The 18,084-nt window shown below is 43.4% G+C and overlaps 1 protein-coding gene and 2 long non-coding RNA genes across 7 annotated transcripts in view; 2 read left to right on the forward strand and 1 right to left on the reverse strand.

Annotated features, from left to right (window-relative positions):
• Positions 1–69: 69 nt before the first annotated feature.
• Positions 70–5,827, forward strand: LOC140633691 (uncharacterized). Of its 2 annotated transcripts, none has more exons than XR_012031277.1 (3): positions 70–1,778; positions 1,902–2,903; positions 3,923–4,654. It is a non-coding gene; the product is annotated as an uncharacterized lncRNA (long non-coding RNA). The 2 variants fall into 2 exon arrangements; XR_012031276.1 differs by adding an exon at positions 4,661–5,827 and having other exon boundaries at positions 72–2,903; positions 3,923–4,260.
• Positions 5,421–8,726, reverse strand: LOC140633692 (uncharacterized). 2 transcript variants are annotated; one of them, XR_012031278.1, is made up of 3 exons: positions 8,434–8,725; positions 7,992–8,336; positions 5,421–5,570 (listed from the first exon to the last, which is right to left on the reverse strand). It is a non-coding gene; the product is annotated as an uncharacterized lncRNA (long non-coding RNA). The 2 variants fall into 2 exon arrangements; XR_012031279.1 differs by having other exon boundaries at positions 5,427–5,570; positions 7,942–8,336; positions 8,434–8,726.
• A 15-nt stretch (positions 8,727–8,741) lies between these two features.
• Positions 8,742–18,084, forward strand: part of IPO11 (importin 11) — a 200,910-nt gene continuing 191,567 nt past the window's right edge. For 2 of the 3 annotated variants that reach the window (XR_012031275.1, XM_072826605.1), the window contains exon 1: positions 8,743–8,924. The gene's annotated coding sequence lies outside the window, so the exon portion shown is untranslated. Of the gene's footprint in view, positions 8,925–18,084 lie in introns of all 3 variants that reach the window. The other variant, XM_072826606.1, reaches the window with a different exon arrangement.

Genomic DNA, 18,084 nt, shown 5'->3' on the forward strand with positions numbered 1-18,084 from the left:
TCCCGAGGCGAGGAAGCCCTCCGCCCGGCGGACCACAGGTCCCAGGAGACAGCGCGGGCGGAGCCGGCGGTCGGGATTGGCTGGGCTCCCGCGTCGACGCGCAGGTGCTTCAGTAAGGTTCGCGGCGCTCCGTGCTCTGGGCGAGGTGGGGGCGGCTGGTCCCCGCATAACGCCCTTGGGGGATGGGTGCTTCAGCGAGCCAGGTCCTGGGACCCGCGAGATCCAGAGAAGGTGTCCGTCGGTGTCCCAGCGAATCCTTGGGGACCCAGGACGCCGGGCTCGGCGCTCGCTCCTGCGGCCACGCGGCCGCTGCGTGGCTCGCGGGGGCGGCGCCCAGGGTGTGGCAAGTATTTTTTTTTGTTAAGATTTGATTTATTTATTTATGATAGTCACAGAGAGAGAGAGAGAGAGAGAGAGAGAGGCAGAGACACAGGCAGAGGGAGAAGCAGGCTCCATGCAGGGAGCCCGACGTGGGACTCGATCCGGGGACCCTGGGGTCACGCCCCGGGCTGAAGGCGGCGCTAAACCGCTGAGCCCCCCAGGGATTCCCCAATGTGACAATTCCACCAGGCCTCCGAATTGCTTTGCTTCCTTTTATGCCATTCATTCATTCATTCATTCATTCATTCATTCCCGAAACGCTTATGGGGCTCCAGCTGCAATTCAACACGACTGGGCGCTGGGGATTGAAAGTCAAACAGGAAACTGCTCTTCTTGGAGTCTGTTCTCTGGGGTCTGTTCTCTCTCTCTCTTTTTTTTTTAAATAAAAAATAATAATTTGTTGTCAACAAAGGAGAGGTCTACAAAAGGAAAATAAGTGAAAAGGAGGGAGTGAAAAAATCCCCGGTGGTCTGCTTGGGCCTCCTGCAGGGATGGAGCGGGAAGAGGTAATGGAGATGGAGGCCTCCTGGTTTAGGAGCCTGAACAGGTGGGGGAGGAGAGGCGTCCCCCGAGGCAGTGGGACTCAGTTCAAACCCCATCGTGACCACCTCTGGTGTAAGGCACTGTGCCAAGGGAGAATGGTCGGGGCTACGAGATGGGAAGGAAGGGGGACGGAGAGGTCTGGGTCAGCAAAAGGATTGGGGTAGGTGTTCTCCACAGGCCCAATGCCCTGCCGGTCGACAGCCATGAGGCCAGCCTTGCCCTTCCCAGGGCCTGGCCTTGTGCTTTGCCAGGGGTCAACATCTTCCAGTGCCCCCAAGTAACAGTGGATGCTGCCCCCCATCCTCTCCTCCATCCTGCCTTGGCACCTGGTTTTACTCTCTCCATCAGGTGGCCAAGCTGGGCAGCTCTGAGTGATAAGCCAAAGGGGGACCTTGCCTCCTCCCTCCCTTCCTCCCTCCTTCCCTCCCCAGGAGAGAGGTCTTGGTTGTAAGCCTGTCTTGGGTATTGTGCTAGGACAGCGTAGCCGACTGTAAGCTCCGCGAGGACAAGGTCCACGTCGGTTTTGCCCTCGAGCATAACGACTTTTCAGCTTCTGCTCTGTGTGCACTCTTATTTTCTTGGAGAAAATTTCTCCTGTTTGGATTCCTGAAGCTAATACGGGTGCATCCCCAAGCCTTGGTCTTTCTTTGCTGTAATTCTAACTCAGGAAGAAGCTCATAACCTTCGTAGCATCTTCAACTACTTACTTCTTTCCATTAATCATTAGTTTATTACACAGTTCTGGAGAATCTACACGTCCCAGCTCCTGTGTCAAATATTGGGAATGAAAACATGAGCATGATGCGAGACCTGCTTTTTAAGGAACTTTCTGTCAAGACTGGGAGATGTACAAGGTCGTGTAATAATAACATCCTTTGCTGTCCAATCCCACTGCCCGGTACTTTGGGTACATTATTTCACTTCATCTTTTCAAACAGTTCTCTGAAATAGGTCTTATCATTGTACCCATTTTACAGATGAGAAGGCTGAAGGACAAGAATGTTCTAATATCTTGCTCAAGATCACACAGTAAATGACAGCTGCATCTTGAACCCCGGTCTTATTCCAAAGATTGTAGCCTTTTAAGAAAAGGTACCATGATGATTAGCACAACAGCTAATATTTGAGGAAATGGGGGCACATTTTCAAAACAAAGTGTTTGAGTGGAATCTTTAAAGGACAAACAAAAATTACCCAGGGGAAACTTGGGAATTCGAAGGAAACTATACTCACAAAGACAAAAGTATAAAGATGTTTAAGGGAGAAAAAGAAACTTGGTAGAGCTGAGGAGTGAGTAGGAAAGGTAAATAGGGCCTTGCTATGAAAGGCCTAACATTAGTTATGCCAAGGGGCAGTGGTGGCCACTGAGGAACCAGAGGAACCATTTTGCATTTTCTCCTCCTCTCCAGGCAGTGAGAATTCCTGGAGATCACACAGTAAGGTAGGTAGGAGACATTAATGGGCTTCACATTTAGCTCTTGCTCTCTTAGCTATAGCACTCTTCTAGAATTTCCTGGAATCTCTCCCATTCTCCATAAAAGATCTTCAACTCTTCTGAATTCTTCTCAGGCCTGTTTCCTCCAGCACCTCCCCAGGTCCCTCTCAGAAGATCTTATGTCATACTTTGCAAAAAAAAAAAAAAAAAAAAAGCAAGATCCCCTCAAGGACATGCTCATCTTCCTGGGTTACTGTTCTTCACTCTGGGGATGCAGTGGTGAGCAAGGCAAAGTGGAACTTACTTTCCAATGGGGGAAAAATAGACATGGCACATGGTGGTGAGCTTGCAAGAAAAAGTAAAGCCGAGAAGATAGGTAGAGATCAACAGGGTAGATGGGAGAGGCTATGTTACATGGCAAGGTCTGGCAGGGCTCCCAAGATGGGCATCATTTGGCCAGAGACCTGAGGATGCAAATCTAGAAGTGACTCCCAGCGTATCTGCTCACACCCTGGCGGTTTCTGCTACAACTAAGGGCTGGATGGTAAGTGAGGAAAGCGTCAAGGTGGGAGACATTGTGAATGGAAGTACAGTGGTACAATAGAAGGGAAGAGGGGTGTGGTTTTCATTAGGAGAATTCATATCTGGACGGGCTAGGGAAAGCTCGAAATCTTGGAGCGGGAAGGTAGTTCTACTAGTTGGGGGGAAGAAAAGGTATAGCATTAAACTCCTAGGGGAATCTGTGTCCTAGACGGAATCCCTCTTTTCATGGTTTAGGGTACTGTGAACTCTTAAGTCCCCTTTGCTTTTGCTAAAGCGTGAATAAGGGAGGTGACAAGGATGGAAAACCAAATGATACTTTTTTAGGAGTAAGATAGCAAGACGCTCCTAGAAGAGGCCACATGTTTTAGGGCACAGAAAACTAAATGACTAAGGTGAGTGTGCACATTTAGCCTAACCTAGAAGCCAAATTGGTCTTTGTCTGTATGTGAATCTTGGACCACCTGCATCAGAAACACTAGGGCACTATGATGGCTGAATCCTCCTAAAATTTATCTGTTGTTTATTTTTTTAAAGATTTTATTTATTTATTCATGAGAGACAGAGAGAGAGAGAGAGGCAGAGACACAGGCAGAGGGAGAAGCAGGCTCCATGCAGGGAGCCCAACGTGGGACTCGATCCCGGGTCTCCAGGATCAGGCCCTGGGCTGAAGGCGGCCACCAGGCTGCTCCAAAATTTATCTGTTAAATTTCATACCTCTCATACCTCAGGATGTGTCTCTATTTGGAGTTAGCACCTTTACGAAAATGATTAAGCAAGAAGGAGATCACGAGGTTGGGCCCTAATCCAGTGACTGGTATCCTTATAAAAAGGAGGAAACAGGGATCCCTGGGTGGCGCAGTGGTTTGGCGCCTGCCTTTGGCCCAGGGCGCGATCCTGGAGACCCGGGATCGAATCCCACATCGGGCTCCCGGTGCATGGAGCCTGCTTCTCCCTCTGCCTGTGTCTCTGCCTCTCTCTCTCTCTGTGACTATCATAAAAAAAAAAAAAAAATTTAAAAAGGAGGAAACACCAGGGGCGAGTGTGCACAGAGAAGACCCCATGAGGACTCGGAGAAGACAGCCGTCTACAAGCCAAGGAGAGAGGCCTTAGGAGAAACCAACCGTGCTGACACCTTGACCTTGGATTTCTAGCCTCCAGAACTGTGAGAAAATGAATTTCTATTCCTTAATCCACCCAGACTGTGGTCTTGGATATGGCAGCCTGAGCAAACTAATGTAGCACATAATGAAAATTCACATTTGCAGTCTCCACCTCAACATTCCAGATCAGAGCAGGAGTTGAGCCCTGGCAAATGCATGTGTAACAAACCCACTAGGCAATCCTGATGTATGCCACAGGTAGGGACTCATTACTTTCTGCACTAAAATAAAGTCAATTGAGGAACTTCTACAGAAATAGAAAATATGAGGGGCTACCGTCATTAGTATGGGAGATTTGTTCTTATAATTGGGACCCCTTATTCTGCCCATAGTCACTTTTTTTTTTCTGTTAGTATCAAGGTGGCGTTGAAGTGAGACAATATTAGGTGCTGCATGGATCCATAAGTCCTAGGAAGTTGTGTGACATTGGGTTATAAGCTCCATTAAAAACACGAGCATTGGGAATTTATGCTGGAATGTATTTGAGTTATCTTTGCAGCCACGAATTTGAATTACAATAAATAATTTTATGCTTCTCTGGTTCATGTTTATCTCCTTTGTTTTTTTTTTAATTTTTTATTTTATTTATTTATGATAGGCACACAGTGAGAGAGAGAGAGAGGCAGAGACACAGGCAGAGGGAGAAGCAGCTTCCATGCAGGGAGCCCGACGTGGGATTCGATCCCGGGTCTCCAGGATCGCGCCCTGGGCCAAAGGCAGGCACTAAACCGCTGCGCCACCCAGGGATCCCCTATCGCCTTTGTTAATTAAAAGTAATTATTTTTCAATTTGGATATGTACAATGGATTCATTGCATTCTTGTATTTTTTAATATAACTTGAAAAAGAATTATAATGGCATTTGCTTTGGTAGAAGAAGAGGCTTACTTAAATCCACAGCATACTTGAAATAACATTTTAAATGTGCCAGGAAATATAATAAAGAATAACAATAAAATCTTGTAAGCATTTTCTTGTATAAAATATGGTTCCTTAAAGACTTTTAATGTATTGAGAAGTCATAAAAACATTAAGAATGTTTGAATTTCACACTTTAAACATAGATTCACTAACAAAAATACTGCTTTTTTATGAAAAAAGGAATATAATTCACTTGGACAAGATAAAATCAAATTGAAATCTAATTAATATCAACTGTTCAATTTGATTAGAACAATGGAGCATTACTATTATTGTGCTAATATTCAGTCTACACGGTGAAATGAAATTCTTCCGTACAAAGCTGTATAATTTCAAAGAGTACCTAGCATCTTAATCTCTACTACAGTGTCTAAATCTTAACAAAAATATGATATTTGTCTGAAAGGAATTATTTTCTTTTAAGATTTTATTCATTTATTCATGAGAGACACACAGAGAGAGGCAGAGACACAGGCAGAGGGAGAAGCAGGCTCCACGCAGGGAGCCTGACGTGGGACTCGATCCTGGGTCTCCAGGTACGCCCTGGGCTGAAGGCAGCGCTAAACTGCTGAGCCGCCCAGGGATCCCCTGAAAGAAATTATATACCGTGAATACTTCGGGCAAGATTCTTCTATAAACATATTCTAATTTTTTTTCAGATCATTATAAATACTGTTTTAAGGTAACAAAAAAATTTACCTATAATCACTCTATGATGGGATAACCTCTCTGAACATTTTGACATACATTGTTGTCTTCTGTTGTTTTAGCAACACATATTTTTACATAATTGAAGTCATACAATTTGTTATTTTTTCATAAATAAAAATAAACTTTCCAAAGTTGTTATACAGTCTTGTTTATCAATATTGAAAGTTGATGAAGATTTCATCTTGTGAATGCATGAGTTTACCAAATCATTCTCATACCATCATTGTAAAAAATAGAGCTATACACATTCTAGTGCATAAGTGAAAAATATTTTCTATCTTTTGATTATGTCCTAGTACAAATTTTCAAGATTGAAATTATTTAGTCAAACTCTAGGGACACTTAAGTCTCTGGGCATAGATTAACAAATTCTTTAATTTTTAAAAATATTTCCCTTATTTACTTATTTGACATAGAGTACACAAGCAGGCAGAGAGAGAACCAGGCTCCCTGCTGAGCAGAGAGCCAGAAGTGGGGCTCAATCTCAGGACCCTGAGATCATCACCTGAGCGGAAGGCAGACGCTGAACTGACTGAGCCACCCAGGCGCCCCTACGAATTATTTTCTAAAACACTTGAATCAGTTTTTATTCTTACCAGCAGGAAATGAAAAAAAAAATAAAAAGCTCATTTCATCATAAAAAAGCCATAGATAGAGGATATTCTTATGTTCCTTCTTCCAAACTAGAAATTGTTTTATTTTCCTTTGATTATTACAGTAATTCTTAAACATTGCAAAAAAGTGTAGATAATACAAAAGATTTTAGAATATGAAACCTACCACTCAGAATTAACTTCTATTACATGTTGATATATTTTTTAAAGATTTTATTTATTCATGAAACACACACAGATCGAGGCAGAGACATAAGGCAGAGGGAGATGCAGGCTACCTGCGAGGAGTCTGATGTGGGACTCGATCCCAGGCCCTGGGATTGTGACCTGAGCCCAAGGTGGACGCTCAACAACTGAGCCACCCAGGCGTCCCCATATTGATATTTTCTAAGACTTTTTGGATATATTAGACTCTTCTCCTCTTTCTACCTAGCTAAATACATATTACCATTATTTATTAAATAGATCCTTATTGAAAGACATTGTTATTGTTTCAAGTTTTTAAAAAAAAATCATAAAACTGAATCTGCTACAAATTATATTGCCAAGGGCAGATCAGTTTCTCAAAGACTTATTTTCGTAACCTGGTAAGCATCTGATGATCCATCAGCATCTAAGGAGAGCTGTATTGTAAGAGTTGCTCCAGACCCAGGATTATACAAGTTGCAGTACTAAATGAAATGTAGCCTATGGCTTTGGAACATGTGTTAGTTTTCTTTTCCTACGGAAAAAGTTACCACAAACTAGTTTAAAAACAACATGAATTTATTATCTTAGAATTCTGAAGGTCTTAAGTCTAAAATCCCCTGCAGGACTGCGTTTCTTCCAGAATCTGGGAGAGAATGTGACTTCCAGCTTCCCTTCCAGCTGCTGGCATTCCTTTACTCCTGGCTTCATATGGACCCAATCTCTACTTCCATGGTCACACCTCTCTCTGACACTCCTCTCTCTTATAAAACATCCTTGTGGGGGATCCTTGGGTGCCTCAGAGGTTTAGCACTTGCCTTTACCCCAGGGTATGATCCTGGGGTCCTGGGATCAAGTCCCACCACCGGCTCCCTGCATGAAGCCTGCTTCTCCCTCTGCCTGTGTCTCTGCCTCTCTCTCTGTCTCTCATGAGTAAATAAATAAAGTCTTAAAAAAAAAAAAAAAAGAAAATCTCTGTCTTGGCCCCGTGTTACACACACACATTCATATGTCTATATACTTTTTATTGCATATTCCTGTTTGACTCTCTGTGCTTTAACAGGATCCCACGTGATTCTATGACTATATAAAACCTGACAAGTATCACCTTTAGTAAAATTAGAAGATACAATTAGGCTAAGTCAATAAATAAATAAATAAATGAAGCATGCCCACAATACCATTCAACTAGTGACAGACCTTGTTAACATTTTGGCATATGTTTTTTTCCAAAAATGGGACCGTACTGAACATATTGCTTTGTAACAAAAACTCCAACGCATTGTGAATGCGTTAGCATGTCAATAAATACATGCCAACGTAATTCCTAGTGGCCAACTTCTAATTTATTATATATGCATGTATCATGATTAGACATTCCTTTCTTGGTGATTATTTAGGTAACTTTTTATATTTTTACTTTTAAACAGCCCTCGCGTGACAAATACCCTTGTAATGTAGGTTTTCTGATTGGTTCAAATCCAACAATGCTCCTTACTTGCTGCGTGACCTTGGGGAGATTATTTGAGTTCTCTGTGCTTCAGTTTCTTCATCTATAAAATGGGCACAATAAAAAAGCACCTCATTGTTTTGAGGCTTGAACTACACGACTCCAATAAAGATCTTGGCATTGTATCTGGCACATTCTAAAAGTTCAATAAATGACAAATATTAGTATTTTTTATTAATCTCAATGGGCCCTCAACCATGCCTTTACAACTCGTCTTTCTAAAGAAAACTTAAGTCACTAAGCTGGCCAGTGGCAGAGGCAGGCAGACGCGGGTTTTTCCCTTCTTAGTTTTTCCGATCTCGCCATGGTTCTGGAGTAGAGCGCCCAGCAAACCTAAGGGGGGGGGGGGGGAGCAAAAATAAATCAATTTTCGCGAGAGGGTTGACCAATGGGAGAGCAAGATTATCCTCGCAACCCAGCAGAGACGGACCCGTAAAGCCGCCCGCGTTAGGACAGCTCTCCGGAGGCGGGGCGGGAGCATGGTTCCGACTCCAGGAATCGACCCGGGAGACCCGGCCTCCCCGGGCGTCGGGAGCCTCGCGCCTCCGAGGCACCGTTCCCATGGTTACAGCCCCTGCGGCCTCCGGTCGCCCCGCTCGCTACTGCGCAGGCGCAGACCGCTGATTTCGCCCCCAGGCGCCTTCAGTTTCGAAGAGGAAGCCCCTCCTCCCCTCGTGCCGTCGTCCTATCACCGCCTCTCTCTGCCGGCTGCACGCCCGCCGCGGGGTCTGTGACGTCGTATTCGCGCGCCCGCGTCGTTTGGAGCCGCGACGCCGAACATGGCGCGTTCCTAGAAGCCGCTTTCGGCATCAGTAGGCGGCGGCGTGGAGATTGCAAGCGTGGGGCGCGGGACCGACCGATTTCACTTCGTGTTGGGGAGTGGGAGCGGGAGAGCCGGCCTGTTCCGGACCGAACCCAACGGTGAGAACCTGAGAGGCCCGGCGCGCGCGAGTGGAAGGGAGGTGTGGGGTGGGCAGCGGGAGGCCGGAGAGGCGAGGGGGGAACGTGGGGGCCCCCGGAGCCGAGCACCAGCAGTCAGGCGGCGGGGCGGCCTGCGTCACCCCGGGAGCCAGCGGGGCCGGGGCCGGCCGAGTCACCCGGCGGGGCGGCGTGGGCTGGGCCGAGGAGGAATGGGGTGCAGGGAGACAGGCACTGGGGGCCAGGAGGAGAAGCCCTCGGGCGCCCATTGTGGCGGCGGCAGCGGGCCAGGCTGCTGTATTTGCCCTTGGGGGAGAGGTGGTGCCCGTTGTGCGAGAACGTGGTCAGTTTTGGTGTAAAACCAGCGTATGCTGTTCCCGCACCCACTCCGTTGGTGCTCGTAGCGGCCGTGGGAGAGCTCTCATCAGACCTCGGAGTCTTCCTCGCCTTCACCGAGCAGGTGAAGGGGGAGCCCCACGTTCTCCGAGGGGGGCCGCTTGCTGAGGTATGGCCGCCAGCGCTCGAGCCCGGCGACCTGTGCAGCTTCATGCTGGGGGAATTTGTGATTCAGCAAAACTATTTGGAGGCCCAGAGCGTTTGCCATTCTCTCTTATTCTTTTGTTGCACGGTGGGGAACGAGGAAAGTATTATTTGGGGAGGGACGTGACTAAATTAGGCAGAGATGGTGAATTGCCTGGTGGTGCCAGGATCGCAATTGGCATACCTCCTCCCCGCCCCGAAATAAGCGAGCTCGGTCGTCGTCCTTTGTAGTGCCTTCGAGAATGGCTTATTCTAAAGAAGAGGGTAGGAAAGAGCAGTTCACAGCCATCATCCTTTTTTTTTTTTTTTTTTTTTCTCCTTGGATAAGAAGTTCACTCTGTTTTAACGTTATTTTAAACTTCTCTCTTCAGTATAGAGGCTTCAGGTTAAGGGCAGCGTGACCAGAAGGCTTCCATTGCATGACACCTTCTCTTACATCTTTTCGTCGCTGAAGATCTCTTTGAAATTAGGATGAAAATCCCTGTTGATTGTGACAGGATCGTGGAATTTTTTTTTTTTCCCTCCCCTAACCTAGTATAGGGAAGAGCAGAAACAGTTTAATTATAGCAATAGTTGGTGGCCATCTATCATAGCCCTAGGTCAGCTGGGCCGCCTCTGTCCTAGTTACACTTACTAGAGCAGAAGAATATTCCCATCACAAGTGGATCCAGTCACGGTTATAGGATTGGAGGTTCTGAGCAAATAGGTGACGATTATGCGGTAGTCTAAAAAGTCTTTACATTTTGTGACATTGAGAAAGGGTCTGCATTTCAGGATCAAACCGTAATGCCAAAGAACCCTTGTAGGAATGCGGCAGTTAAAATGCACTGAAGCCTTTTCCAGAGCTAAATATGTTTTTATAGATATGAAAATCTTTGTGTTTTGAGAAAGATAATATGATTAGATGGATTTTGACCCTTGTGGTGTATGGATGTGCATGTAGGTATGTGGTTGTATTTAGATTTCTTGTTCTTGTTGAAGTATAGTTGATGTACAGTGTTGTGTTAGTTTCAGGTGTACAATACAGTGATTTGACAGTTCTGTACGTTACGCTGTGCTCACCATGATAAGTGTCCATGATAAGTGTCACTGCTGTCTGTTGCCTTACAGTGTCGTTACAGTATTTTTGACTGTATTTCCTGTGTTGTACTTTTTAGTCCCTGTGACTTATTTATTTTTATAACTGGAAGTTTTGCACCGTTTAACCTGCTTCATCTATTTCTGTGCATTGGTATTTAATCTTGATTTTCCTGATACGGAGTTATTGATTCCAGTATTACTCATTTCTGTCTTTTCCTATCTGCACCAAATGAGGACTATCATCAAGTTAATTTGAGAGTGTTTCAGGGAACGCCAAGGCGTACTTAGTGCAGGTGTAAGTCTGGAGCGTCTTTGTTTAGTTTTCTAAATATCACCTTGATTACACATAAGCCCACAATTACAAGCTTTGTAGAGCTTGTGCTGGATCTGTGTTCTGCAGTCTTGCTACTCAAAATGTGGTATATGGCATCACCTCAGCATTTGTTCAGAATACACAAGCTCAGGCTTAACCCCAAACCCAATGAATCAGAAGCTGCATTTGAACGAGCTCTCCAGATGATATGAATTTATATTAAAGCTTGATACACGCCACTTTGGGTGGGAAAAGTTGGAAGACAGGTCATTCATAAACCATAAAAATTATAGCATTTATTTTGATCTGAGGCGGTCTTTTGCTGATTATTGAGTCTGATTCATCTGGTAGAAGAAACTGAAGACCCAGGAATGGCCTTACTTGTGTAAGGCCACATAAACTAGATTCATAAACCAGGTTCTGACCTAATCCAATGCTTTTCTTTTCTTTTCTTTTCTTTTCCTTTTCTCTTCTCTTCTCTTCTCTTCTCTTCTCTTCTCTTCTCTTCTCTTCTCTTCTCTTCTCTTCTCTTCTCTTCTCTTCTCTTCTCTTCTCTTCTCAAGATTTTATTTATTAATGAGAGACACCGAGAGAGAGGGAGAGAGAGGGAGAGGCAGAGTCACAGGCAGAGGGAGAAGCAGGCTCCATGCAAGGAGCCCGGGACTCCAGGATCACGCCCAAGGCTGAAGGCGGCGCTAAACTGCTGAGCCTCCCCAGGCTCCCCCAATGCTTTTCTTTTGTTAGTTACTCTTGTATTAAAATGGGACTAAAATATTTGATGAATGCGAGCTAGGTATTCATGCCACAACAGACATCTATTGAGTTTCGGACAAGCAGCCCAGTAATTCTGTGTTTTGCTCATAACTGCTATTTGCCATGGTGGCTTCGGACCCACCACCTTCCCTCTTTACTCTTTCCAGGTTGCTGTCATTTCTTCTTCACAGAGGAAATGAAATACATTGGTGAGAACGTTGGTTTTTGTCCTCTTTCACCAGTAAACATGTCTACTTCTATCCATTCATCTCTCATTGCGCTCTGAGTTTTTTCTCCTCAGGGACATTGTTTCCTTGATGTATTAGTTTTCTAGGGTTGCTGTAGCAGAATACCACAGACTGGGTGGCTTGAGTAATGCAAAATTACTTTCTCCCAGTTCTGGAAGCTGGAAGTCCAAGATCAGGGTTCCAACATGTATGATTTCCTCTGAGACTTTTCTCTTTGACTTACAGATGACCGCCCCCTTTGTGCACTAGAATCTTTGGTGTCTCTTTTTCTTATTAGAACACCACTGGGGGATCCCTGCGTGGCTCAGCGGTTGAGTGCCTCCCTTCGGCCCAGGGTGTGATCCTGGAGTCCTGGGATCGAGTCCCACGTCGGGCTCCCTGCATGGGGCCTGCTTCTCCCTCTGCCTGTGTCTCTCTCATGAATAAATAAAATCTTTAAAAACAAAAACACCACTGGTATTGGATTAGGCCCCACTCTGATGACCTTATTTTGACTTAATCACTTCTTGAAAAATCTTATCTCCAGTATTGAGGGTCCTGGGGGGCCGTTTAGGCTCTGATGTGTGAATTTTTGGGGAATACATTTCAGTCCATAACACTTGGTCATTCCTTTTTTACTCTCAACTGGCACTAACTTACTAGGATTTAAACACACTTACCTTAAATACACTCTGTTCACTCTAGATTGCTCTTCAGTTTCATTTGTAGTTAATTCCTTTGAGTGTCTGGAAGAGTTACCTGTATTCATTTTCTCAGCCACCTTATTACTCTTTTTTTTGTTTGTTTGTTTAATTAATTAATTAATTAATTAATTAATTAATTTATTTTTTATTTTTTATTTTTTTTTTATTACTCTTTTAAGCCTCCTAGTATATTGAAGTTTTAGCAGTCCGCTACAGTCACTGAATTTGATGGGTGGTGGTCACCATTGATCTTTGTTGGGAAATCTAGTAGAATCTTTTTCATCAGTTGACAATTTGAGTAGTTGTTGTCTTTGAAATTCTCTTATGCTTCTGAGACTTTGTGGTTTCCTTATTTCCCTCATGGCCGATCGTGGCCAATCTTTCCTTGGTTTATTTTTCTCTCTTTGACCCCTTCAGATACTTCTTTCACACTGAGGCACTGTCCTCTGCTCTCTTCTGCCTCCGTCTGCTCTTGAATGGTCTTATCTCTGATGTCTGCAACTGCTGTCTTTATTTTGATCACTAGCAAATCTCTGTCTCTTTAGCACAGATTACTCTTCAACTCTGACATATTGTGGTTGTCTTAAGATACCTTAAGTTCAGCTCAAAAATTACTTACTTCACTCTTTCTGAAGTTGCTTCTCTTCCTCCTGTCATCCTTATCTGCCATTCAGTCGTAGATGCCCCAAATCTTAATTTTCCCCTCTTATTTCCCCTTATGTGCTACTCCCCCCCTTTCTGCCCTGCAAAATTCTAATCATTTACAAAATCTTGTTCTACATCTTTCATCCATTTTTCCCTGTAACGACCACCTTGGTTCAGATTATCATTATCTGGACTTTGTATAAACATTCTAAATAATTTCCTTTCTCCTAAGAATGGGTATGAATCCCTCTCTATCCTTTCCTTTTTTGTAGGCAGATTGTAGTGTTTTTCTACAGTGTTTCTTTGCAGGCTTTCAGATTAAAATCCAAACTACCAAATTTAGTAAATACGGGCCTTCGTGAGATCTTGCTTGCTTTTTGCTTTCTTTTTTTTATTTTTTAAAAGATTTTATTTATTTATTCATGAGAGACGCAGAGAGAGAGGGGCGCAGAGACACAGGCAGAGGGAGAAGCAGGCTCCATGCAGGGAGCCCGATGTGGGACTCGATCCCGAGTCTCCAGGATCATGCCCTGGGTCGAAGGCACCGCTAAACCGCTGAGCCACCTGGGCTGCCCAGCTTTTTGCTTTCTTCTGCTATTTCCTACTTCAAATTATTCTGTCATGTGAACTATTTGCAGTTCTTTAGAATTGTTAGAATGTTTTTTTTAAAGTTGAGACATTAATATGTTGTGCATCTTCTGCCTAGAATGTACCCAACACCTGTTTGACATAACAGACTTATTTAGATAACTCCTACTCAGCATAAACACTATCTTGTCCACCTTTGCTGCTCCCCCCCAGGCTTTCCCCAGCCTGCTTACACTGAGTTACGTCTTCTCCTTATGTTCTTCCAAAATAGCTTTGTTGTCTTTTTTCTTCTTTAGAGTTGAATGCCAAGATTCTTTTGTTTTCTTTTGTCTAATTTATGTATTAAGCTATTTCCTGTCATAACCAAAGGGATAGAATATCCGTATACTGGTCATCATTTGATAAGAGAAAGAAGGGTAAGCTTAAGGTTCCATTTACTTTTTTGGTCCCTGTGTATAGTCATGGTCCAGACCCTGCTGTGGCCCCCACGAGATAGTGATTCGGGTTCTCTTTTTTCATCTTCATAGCCAGTCAGTCAAGCTGATTCACATTAGAGTTATGGGATAGAGTATGATTACCATCTCCCTAGAAAAAGGACTTGAACCTGATGCTGATTTGGAGGTAGACAACATCTACGATCTCTTGTGCTCTTGTGATGCAACTTCGGGAAGGTGCTTACTCTCACGTTTGGGAGCGGTACAAAGTAGGTAAGGGCCTTCCACATGTGAGCAGAGCCCTCCTTGCCCTGGATGCCACTTGACAAGGACTGTCCCAGCTGGGTCCCAGGGGCCCTGGATCGACCTGGCAGCCCTGAAACCCAGGACTTAGCCAACACCACCATTTTCAAACTGGACCTCAAAGACTCTTATTTATTTTTATCTCTTAGAGTAGTGGCTGGCCGGTAGAAGCTGCTTCCTTGTTTAGTACTGTGAATGCAAATTGAATTACCAGAGAGTTGAAACTAGGTGGATTGTTATGTACTCTGGAGCTTAGGTTGAGTGGGCTTGAAAAGTCAGAGATGGGTTCATTTTTGCGACTTTACACAACTATAAGCAGAGATCGGGATTTAGTGATAGAATTCATTTATTTAACAACTATTTTAGTCATCACTTTCCTGTATGCCAGGTACAATTTTAGATTCTGGTAATACACCTTTGAACAAATTGAAGTTCCTGGTCTCTGGACCTTAAGTTCTAGTTGCGGGTGTCAGGACAATAAACACAGAGGTTAAGATGTCAAATACTTAAAAATGTTATGCAGAAAAATTAAGAAAGGGATCCCTGGGTGGCGCAGCGGTTTAGCGCCTGCCTTTGGCCCAGGGCACGATCCTGGAGACCTGGGATCGAATCCCATGTCGGGCTCCCCGTGCATGGAGCCTGCTTCTCCCTCTGCCTGTGTCTCTGCCTCTCTCTGTGACTATCATAAATAAATAAAAATTAAAAAAATTAAAAAAGAAAAAAGAAAAATTAAGAAAGATAACCAGACCAGATAGATTCTAGGTTGAATCTGTACTGTAGGTACAGTAATCTGTACGGGTTAGGTACTGTAGATTGGATGATCTAAGGATCTAGGGACTACCTACTTATGAATTGACAATTCAAGCAAAGACTGAATTGAAGTTGAAGAGCAAGACATTCAGATACTTAGAAGCAAGAGTTTTTTCAGTCTGAGGAAACCAATTCTACAAGATAGGGTTAATGTATGTAGTCCCCTAAAGATGAACACCTGTTGTCTCTTACTGTCTTATTATGGACAACTCCCAAACTGAATGGTCTTACTCTGGTCTCCTTCCTATAAACCCACGTAGGAGTTTCTTTGGTTATAGCACCGAGGGTGGGACTGCTGGGTCATGGTATACACCATGTTTGGTGGTAGGATACACACAAACACATGTGCATATATACCCACACACACAGAAATTAATTAGAGATGACAGGATTGCTTTCTAAAGTGATCATACCACTATATACTTTTAGCAGCAATGCTTAAGGGTCTTCCATATGTTCTTGCTAGCATTGAATATTTTTGGACTTTTTAATTTTTGCTATTTAATGATTGTAAAGTTAATAGCTTTTTTTTTAAGATTTTTAATTTTATTTATTTTTTTAAATTTATTTATGATAGTCACAGAGAGAGAGAGAGAAGCAGAGACATAGGCAGAGGGAGAAGCAGGCTCCATGCACCGGGAGCCCGACGTGGAATTCGATCCCGGGTCTCCAGGATCACGCACGCCCTGGGCCAAAGGCAGGCGCTAAACCGCTGCACCACCCAGGGATCCCTTTTTTTAAGATTTTATTTATTTATTAGAGACACACAGAGAGAGACAGAGAGAGAGAGAGATTGAGAGAGAAAGGCAGAAACACAGGCAGAGGGAGAAGCAGGCTCCATGCAGGGAGCCCAATGTGGGACTTGATCCCGGGTCCCCAGGATCACACCCTGGGCTGAAGGCAGGTGCTAAATCGCTAGGCCACCTGGGCTGCCCAATAGCTCTGTTTTTTATTTTTTATTTTTTTTAAAGATGTATGTATGTATGTATTCATTCATTCATGAGAGACACAGAGAGAGAGGCAGAGACTCAGGCAGAGGGAGGAGCAGGCTCCATGCAGGGAGCCAGACGTGGGCCTCTATCCCAGGTCTCCAGGATCGCGCCCCGGACTGAAGGCGGCACCAAACTGCTGAACCACCGGGGCTGCCCAATAGCTCTGTTTCTTAAAGATTCTCGTGAATCTTTAAAAAAGATTTCAGTGAGGTAGCATGTCTTCTGGTATTTATTACCCATTGAGCTTTTTTGTTCATGAGTTGTCTATTTATACCCATTGTCCAGTTTTCTTTTTTATTTCAGTTTTGTTGATTCATAAGGGATTATTGTATATTCTGTATAATAATTCTTTGTTTAGTTGTTTAAAACGTCTTCTAGGGGATCCCTGGGTGGCTCAGTGGTTTAGCGCCTGCCTTCAGCCCAGGGCGTGATCCTGGAGTCCCGAGATAAGTCCCGCATCTGGCTCCCTGCATGGAGCCTGCTTCCCCCTCTGCCTGTGTCTCTGCCTCTCTCTCTCTGTGTCTCACTCATGAATAAATAAATAAAATCTTTAAAAAAAAAGTCTTCTAATTTTTACCTTGTTGATGTTGCCTGTGGTATTTTCATTGACTCCATTAATTTTGTTTTTCAGTTTTGATGTAATATAATTTAGCAGGAAATCAAGCTACAGTCTCAATGTTGTATTCTGCTTCTCAAGTCTAACTAAAAAAAAAAAAACAAAAAAAAAACCCATCAGTTCATTTCACTTGAGGTATTAGTGGACAGCAGTGATCAAAATGAAAAATGTGGTAGTAGAGTACTGGATTGGGATAGGAGACTTACAATCTATAGAAATGTTGCTAATGAGGCTGGGACTTTAGAGAAGTCAATTTATCTCCTTAATCTCTTTGGGACACAGTTTCTTGGTCAGTAAAACAAAATGCTTAAATCAGATATGCAGCTGACCCCTCACCGTTAGGAGTTTGAAGTCTGTGGGTCCATTTGTAGGTGTATTTTTTTTTGATACGATATAGTAGTGTAAATGGATTTTCTCATCATTATGATTTTCTTAATATTTTCTTTTCTCTAGCTTACTTCATTGTAAGAATACAGTATGTAATACTGTGACGAATAAAATATTTGTTATTCAACAGTTGATATTATTGTTAAGGCTTCTCATCAGTAGGCCATTAGTTACATTTTTGGGGAGTCAGAAGTTACAGACATTGTTTGAGGGCCAACTGTATTTACTGTTTAGAGAACTGATATTGATGGCTTCAAAATTTTCTTAATGATTGATAATGTTTTTTTAATGATAAAGTGTATTATAGTTGCTCATTATGGGAACATTACTGGCATGTAGCCCATACATGTTTTAATTAATGAATTTTTATAAATGCAGGGATTCCTTAGGCTAGACTCTTAGAAGAATGAGATCCTTTTAAGACAGCATTATGGACAATGATGTCCTGGATAGTAGTTGGAAGCTGTCAATCAAAGATTTGTATATTTGGAGAGGACTGATGATTCCTTAGCATTTAGTGAAAGGTTCCGACTGAACTTAAATCCTATCAGATACAGTCGTTTAAATTTAGGCTGTGTTATTATCCAGTTCAAAGGACCGTATCTTGCTCAAAATCTAGCCTACTGCTTTTCCTTCCCTTTTCTTTGTTTTACATAAAAGATGCAACTTTAAAGCCAATAACTGTAATTGCTGGTCTTTAGTAGTTTTTATACAGATGTGTTTTTTGTTTGTTTCAAATAAAGAGATGTCAAAGAGAGTGATGGTGACAGT

Source organism: Canis lupus, chromosome 5, assembly GCF_048164855.1.
Source record: "Canis lupus baileyi chromosome 5, mCanLup2.hap1, whole genome shotgun sequence".
In the NCBI taxonomy this organism is placed as follows: Eukaryota; Metazoa; Chordata; class Mammalia; order Carnivora; family Canidae; genus Canis; species Canis lupus.